Consider the following 7,420-nt stretch of genomic DNA (forward strand, 5'->3'; position numbering starts at 1 on the left):
TACATATTAAGAAACTCGATTTTTTTTTTCTTTTCTTCGACTACACTTTATGTGTGGACTTAAGTCTGTAGACTTTATGTTAACAGAATTGAGTTCAAAAGCATTCTTAAAATAAGCACTATAACAATAAACTGTACATAGAATATAATTTTGAGTTCCTCAGAGCCAAATCCAGTCTTTCCTTTTCAAGCTTATTTTTGTCCTCAAATGTAAACTTGGGACAAATGTTACTTGGGACAGTAAAGGCTTTCTTGGTGGTTTCAATCCATCTCAGACTGAGAGGCACCAAAGAAAGTAGCTCAAAATCACAGATCTTACTTCCCCAATTCCCCCACACACCCTTCAAATACAATACAAACTATTTTCAAAAGGCCTTTACAGACCCACTGACATTTAACAGGAAATTGGGGTCCATGTTCAGAGGAAAATTTTCCAATAATGACACTAAAGAGCTCAAGATAGATACTCAACTCTCTCTATTCTTGAAGACATACTTAAAAGAACTCAAAACTGAACAAAGATAAGGAACAAAACCTTAACTGGGAAACAAGAAGAGAAGATGATGTAGAAAAAAAAGAATGTAGAAAATATTTTGGATGACACATAAGAACCTTCATGTGGAAAAATATTCTATGAATATGATACATTGGCTCTTTTTAATAGCACATCATCCACAACTGTTATATTTAGTCAGTCTTTCTTTGTCTTTCCCTGCTCTTTGTACTCCTTTTTAGCAATTTTACTGTTCTGAGAAAGCAGATACATGTAACATAATCAAGGACAAAGAAGACTGTATAACGAGTGACCATGGCACAGGCTTTTAGTCACAATTACATCTCAGCACAGGACACTGTGTAATATCAGAAGGTGCTCACGAGGCTCCTTTGCTCTCTCCTTCAGCAGTCAGCCAACAGCTGAATATGGTCCAAGTGTATCAACCAAATGATCACACTCTGTGAGGAAATCTCCCTTGTGGAACACAAGCAAACGCGATGATAAACAGGGACACACCTTTGCACAGCAGCAAAGGGTAAAATCAAACTTTAGCACTGCAGATATATAGATTCCACACCTCATCAAAGATACCACAATTTCTATAACACAACCTTGTTGTTCTTATTAGAGAGTGCAACAAGTATTCTTTGTCATATTTTGTGCAAAGATGTTTGTAAGTAATCAACATTGACAGTTTTTAGAAAACGCATGAGCAAAAGCATTCATGGTTTTGATATATTTCACATCATTCTCATTCATTAATAAATGCAAAATGAAGAAAAGAGGATGAGGTGACTTTACGTTTAAGGTGGTTTTGGGAGCTAAGGAAGTTGAAGTTGCTGGTGGCTGATGAGTCTTTTCTCCTGACCAATTATCAGTCATTACTGGGAATTGACAGCAATTTTAACCATTGAAAAGGGAGATCAACTTGTGAACCCTACCTTAAGATGTAAAGTCAGAGCACTTTGGTTCTCTTTGTTTCCTGGCTGTGAAAGGTAACAGAGCTCCAGGCCTCCCGTACCCTGTCCAGGCCATGCGGCCCGGGCGGGGGCTGGGCTGGGCCCAGTGGCTCCCGGCCGGGAGATGGGGCCTGCAGGGATCTTTCCCCGGGCTCTGGCCAGGCCAGGCCGATCTCTGTCTCAGCTGCAGGTTTTGCTGTGACTGAATTTACTAGAAACTGCCGAGTGAAGAAAGAAAGAGGCTCTGAACCTGCGGCGGGCTAAAGCGGTGACCACACTCTCCAGAGCAGCCATGAAGAATCTTCCATTGCAGACAGCTCCAGCTCCTGCACCGGCAGAGATCACAGAACCATCTACAAAGCCTGGGCAAGATTTTAACCTTTTCATTACCTAGATGAGACTTGCATATTAATCTTTTTATCCAGAGAGGGGAAAAAGAGAGTGATCAACATGTAGAGACTTTATAAACTACCAGTGACAGAAAAGAAGCTTCAGAAAAGGTAGAGAATAAGGAGATGCTTTGATTAAGATGAAATATTTTTCTGTTAAAGCTATGGAGATGGACAATAAAGTCCTGAAAGAACTCCTTTAATTCATGATAGAGTATGTAGGGAGGAATAAAGTGTTCAAAGTGTAAATTTTGAGTAAAAAGTAGAGTAATTGTAGTACAGTGAAGTGCTGGAAGATTTGAAGCCTTGAGAGGCAATGAGAAAACTGTTTTCTAGTGAAGCTCACAGAAACAGATGAAGAAGACTTTTGCCTTTGAATAACTCATCCTTAAAATGCCATCCCTAGACTCATGGCCCATACACACCTCAGAGTGAGGTGAAATGGGAGGAGTGAGCTCTGATAGCAGCAGCTCTGGGCAGCTAACATTAGGGCAATAGTAAACTATAACAGAAGTAGTTTTCGTGTGAGAAACTCCATAAATTAACAGAAAGAGACTTCTGTTTCTCTACAAAGACTGGTGAAAAGACTGTAGCAGGAATTGGGACTGTTTTAACCATCAAAGTTCCAAAGTTTTTGTCTCTGTTGTCATGTGAACAAGGGAATAGTGGGTAGTGGGGGATAAAAAAAGTTTTTCTGGAAGTTTATTCTGGTGTTCTTATTATTGTAGTTTGTCAATAAACTTTCTTTATTCCTTTTAAGTTGTATGCCTGTTTTGCTCTTGTTCTAATCCATATCTCACAGCAAAAAAATAAGTAATTTTTTTAGTTACTGGTTTAAAACCACGATAGGATCATTTTTCTTTTAATTACAAGTTATGAATGAATTTCTTTTAGAGTGGAACAAGAAAGCCTAGCATATCAGGGGGAGTGGGAGGTAAAGCTTTAGTTCCTGTTAGCTAAAATAAACAGAAGACTGAATTCCACTTTCTGACCAGATCTTCTCTTGTAAAACACATAGAAGATTCAGCTGTAAACCCATATATGGTGAACATCTTTGACACATTTGTTTGGGGCATTTATCTCTTCCACTGATGATGGATTACAGTTATTTGTTGTACTTTTGACGTGTGTGAGTGCATCCAAACTTTAAAATATTGTCCAGACCTTGGATAATAATAATTACTCATATATTTATCACTTTTAGTCCTCTTCTGAAATTACCTACCCCTTCAAGCACCACCTAAGACTCTCAAATGGAGTTAACTGCCTAGAAGAGTTGGTCTGGCTTTCCACTGCTGTGTAAGGAGATAGAAGGAATCCAAACAGAAGAGAGTAAAGCATCGCTGCTATAACTTGTTGGCACTTTTCCACGTTTTTGTACAATCACATGCATTTCACTGGCAACAAACAATCCATGGTTCACTTCTACAAGATGTAGTAGATGGATCTAACACATCATTGCCAAAGAAAGTACAGATCCCACCTCCTCTCACATTTGTGTTCTGTGTATGTTCCTGCTTATTTGGTACTGCCACTCTACTCTTTGCAGACCACCTTCAGATCTTCAGATGCTGCTGTTAATCAACTCACCTTCCTGACCTGCAAGAAAATAACCAGAAAGGGGATAATTCTTTGAGTTAATGGGTTGAATTGACTCAAGACGCAAAGGGTGAGCCAAAATAGTGGCGATAGGGCCCTGAGAGGGTGGGGAAAGAAAACAAAGCTCATAGTGGGGAGGAGAAGGGAGTGAGACCTTCTTCTGTGGCAGCAGCAAGCTCTTAGGTTGGCTTGCAGCCATAAGCTACCTTCAAAGTATCAAATAACCAGTTATGCAAAACTGCTAGATGCAAAAGACAAGGCCAAAACTGTTTTGGCCCCAGACACTTTGAAAGTGAGTTCCCCCTGAGAAAGAAAAGGCATATACTTATTGAATACTTTGAAAAATTAGGGGCTAATTCATTTTCACAGATGGGGTGGAGGGGGCATATTGTTTCTCATCTTAAGCAACTGTTAACAACATTCCTTCTGTTGAGAGGTTAAAATTTAGGTGATTTATCACCAGCACATGATGTTACTATTTGCAAACATAATCATTTCTTCACTAGAGATTAGCCTGATCCAGTCTAAGACCATAACAGTCTTTGGAGTTGCACATTCCTAAATATAAGACTTTCCTTTGCAATTTTATTTTCTTTTTACTTATCCACAGCATTGATCAAAGGAATTAAATACCTCAAATAAAGGCAGTAGGAGGTTTTGGTAGAATATAGTGTTATTACTCATTGTAGCATTTACTTGATTAAATCATTTGCAAGACAGACCTCTTGATAAAACACTGTTTACTTACCCCTGCACTGAACACATCTGAGTACCAATCACTGCAGGGTTGATTCAGCCATTCAGCCTCCAAGGAAAGATAAATTAGCTCTAAAGTAATTTGGAAAAGAATTTAGGAATCAACTTTTATGGAGGCAAAGACTTCTGCACTGTGATTTGTCTGCAGTTTGAAGTCAGTGTCAAAATATTGCAGAGATTACTTTACAGGGAGGCATTAGGACAATCCTGGTGCTGCCCACTTGTTACTTGTAGACAATGTCAAACATCACTCGCTGCTCAGGCTCTCATACATTCAGAGTTAAGGCAGTCCAAATTTCTAAAGATATTTTTAAGTTAGCCACCTCTTAGAACTCATCCATATCTTACCTCTGTACAAGAAATAAGCTTGCCTAAATAATCAGATTGGTGTTCATTTTCCTTAGGCCCCTGAAGGGGCAGCCTCCCCAAAGCCCCACTGAGGTCCCACTGACACCACAGGTGCTGCTCAGGTGCAGGCTGGTTTCTGGGGGCTTGGGCAATGTGGGGTTGGCCAAGCAGTCCACCTGAAGCAACTGGGCTGAGGTGGTCAGGAACATTGGAAGAGGTGGGAAAGGAGGCAGCAAATGCTGGCCAACAGCTCAGAGAAGGTGGGTGTGCAGAGTGGAACAGCAGAAGAAAAGGGAAGTACACACAGTTACTGTATGTTTGACTAATGTAGTAGAGATGATTCATTTGCTTCTCATTTAAATATGGTAATATCATTCATTGTGTGCCTCTGACACACTACTATTACTATTTTATTACTATGGTTACTTTTATTGTTGTTGTTGTTATTATGATTATTTCAATTTTATTATGGTCATAATTTCTATATTCATTGTCATTTATATCCCTGTGTTTTGAGATGAAATCACAATAACATTGTGCTTGTCAGGTGTGGGACATGACATGATAACTAACTCCAGTCCAGAGAGCTGGAGACACATGGGGTATCACCGTTTGGATCACAGCACCCAGGGTCAGTCTCTGAGGATATTGCTTTACAGACCTAAAACTTTCAGCGAGGCTGTAAGGGCCAGCTGAGGGACAAGGGCAGAGGGCAGGATTTGTTTCCCCCTTCATTCCCTTGACCCATAAACAGAAAGGAGGAGAGGCTTCACTTTCATCAAAGAGGAGCAGCACCCATGAAATCTTTGTTAGCAGATGCTATTAAGATTCTCTCTCCACCCCTAAGACCAGGTGCCTTCAGCATAAGGCCAGAGGGGTCTGCAATGGCTAAGGCAGCACCAGACATACATGACACTGGAAGTTCTAGCTCAGTGGTTTATGCAAAGCTACAATGAATCAGCAGACTACCAATCTTGATCCCCAGGCCAGTTTGCAATATTCGAGGTTAGGCACTGTACATGAAAACTCACTGCCAACCAAGAAGTGTGATACAGAGGAGAAAGATAATTGTCAGCTGGTGTTAGCTTTTAGCATGAATTCTCTGTGGCCATTGGCTTGCTTTGGCTCCTCATGCTTGTTCTTTCTACAAAGAGAGCAAAAACCAAGCATTTGCAGAAATTGTACTGGATGTTGTCACTCTTCTTTTTTTGAGTGATAGTGTTGGTGAGATGACGTATTTCAGTCCCTCCAGACATCTTTCAGATGACATAAATCAGCATCATTCTGTTACACTGATAACACCATGAGGATCCCATAGAACAGCAGGCTCCAGTTGGGAGTGCTGAAATATTTATGCTTTCTAAAAATACTTCCTTGCTGCTCAATTTACTGACCAGATCAGGAGGAGTAAAAGTCTGTAATGTTTTCAAAGACCACTTATGTAGGGATATAGCGGATTTTTCCACATCATGCCAGCTGTTAGACATTTAATTTGGTAGTTCAGAAGAATTTAGTGTAAAAACCAGCTAGCTGTATCACTTTAGCTACCAAATCACAACTGAAAGGAGAGAAAGTCAATGTCATGTGGATATTGCAGATTTTAAGTATCAGCCTTCAGGACAAAAGGTTTGGCTGATTTCTTCTGACTTAGACTTTAGAGATGCTCATGGACACTTCTTTATATGTATGTGTTGAAATCTCACTACAGTCTTCTATCCTAATTCCCTCTATTCCCACTAGGCTCCTGGCAGTAAGTACACCTTAAATAAAATCAGAAAGAGGAATTATTCATTAATCAGAAAGCTCGTTATGTCTAGAGCAAAGAAATATTCAAGTTCGTGTACTCCAACTAATGAGCAAATGAGCAATTTGCCTAATTTGCCTGTGGCTTCAGACTTGACAAGCATCCTCACCATGACCACCAAAGAACACTTAAAGGTGCTGACTGACACTATTAAAATAATTACAAATTGACCATTGTTCTGCACAGAGAAGATCTATCCACAAAAGGACCTGATCTTTCATACTGTAATTGACATTTGTTAAACCACTCCCAGGGAAAAAAATTTGAAAGGAACTGTTTCCTTTCCTTACTTGAATTCCTCTCCAAATATAAACCTGGCCTCCTTGGGTTGATTGACAGTAGATAAAACCAAGACCTTACATTCAGAAACACAATGCATACTAAAAAGGAATTTTGGAGTGACAGAAAAGTGAATCAACACGTGAAAAAAAGCGTTTTAATCTTGACTCAGCTGATATAGCATACTGTGCTAGATTAGTCTGCATTGTCTGCAATTTAATTACTCCTGAAAAAGACACATTTCCTCTGTAATAGTCTCTATTGGGTGGTAGATACAACTAATACTGTTTGAACAAAATCAACCTATGCTAAATTTTCAAGTAGATTGTATATAATTTATGATTACAGCACAATTTATTCCAATTACTGATAATTTTTCAGAGTACTTTAAAAAATAAAGTTATTTTCAGAAAATTTAGTGTCTCTTCGGAATACCCAGAGTCAAACTGGAACTGTAAATTAAGATGCTTTTTCTGAGGCAACTCAGGTACTCAAACATCTTGATGCTTTTACTCTGGGCTAATGGAATTATATAAGCAGAACTACTTAATATCACTACAGGACAAAGCACATACAGATAAATAATATTTTCTCAATGGTGATAACACTTGTTTTCAGCCATCTGATTTTCAAAAGGTACTATTCTCAAAAATAAGACTGATGTGTTCAGGCCCAGGTGCTTCTGTTTTCTTGTTTATTGAGACAAGGAAATTTCCTTTGAAGGCAGCTGCTCAGTAAACCTGCAGGGCTTACTTCATAAAGTGCCCTAATTTTATCTCCTTTCAGAGATA

At 39.2% G+C, this 7,420-nt stretch overlaps 1 long non-coding RNA gene across 1 annotated transcript in view; it reads right to left on the reverse strand.

The window, feature by feature from the left end:
- The window catches only part of LOC111927164 (uncharacterized), a 74,506-nt gene extending 72,750 nt beyond the window's left edge, over positions 1-1,756 (reverse strand). The window contains exon 1 of the long non-coding RNA XR_015283116.1: positions 1,437-1,756. This is a non-coding gene — a long non-coding RNA (uncharacterized LOC111927164). The remainder of the gene's footprint in view (positions 1-1,436) is intronic.
- Between the last annotated feature and the right edge of the window lie 5,664 nt (positions 1,757-7,420).

This window comes from Cyanistes caeruleus, chromosome 2, assembly GCF_971803275.1.
Source record: "Cyanistes caeruleus chromosome 2, bCyaCae1.hap1.1, whole genome shotgun sequence".
Lineage (NCBI taxonomy): Eukaryota > Metazoa > Chordata > Aves > Passeriformes > Paridae > Cyanistes > Cyanistes caeruleus.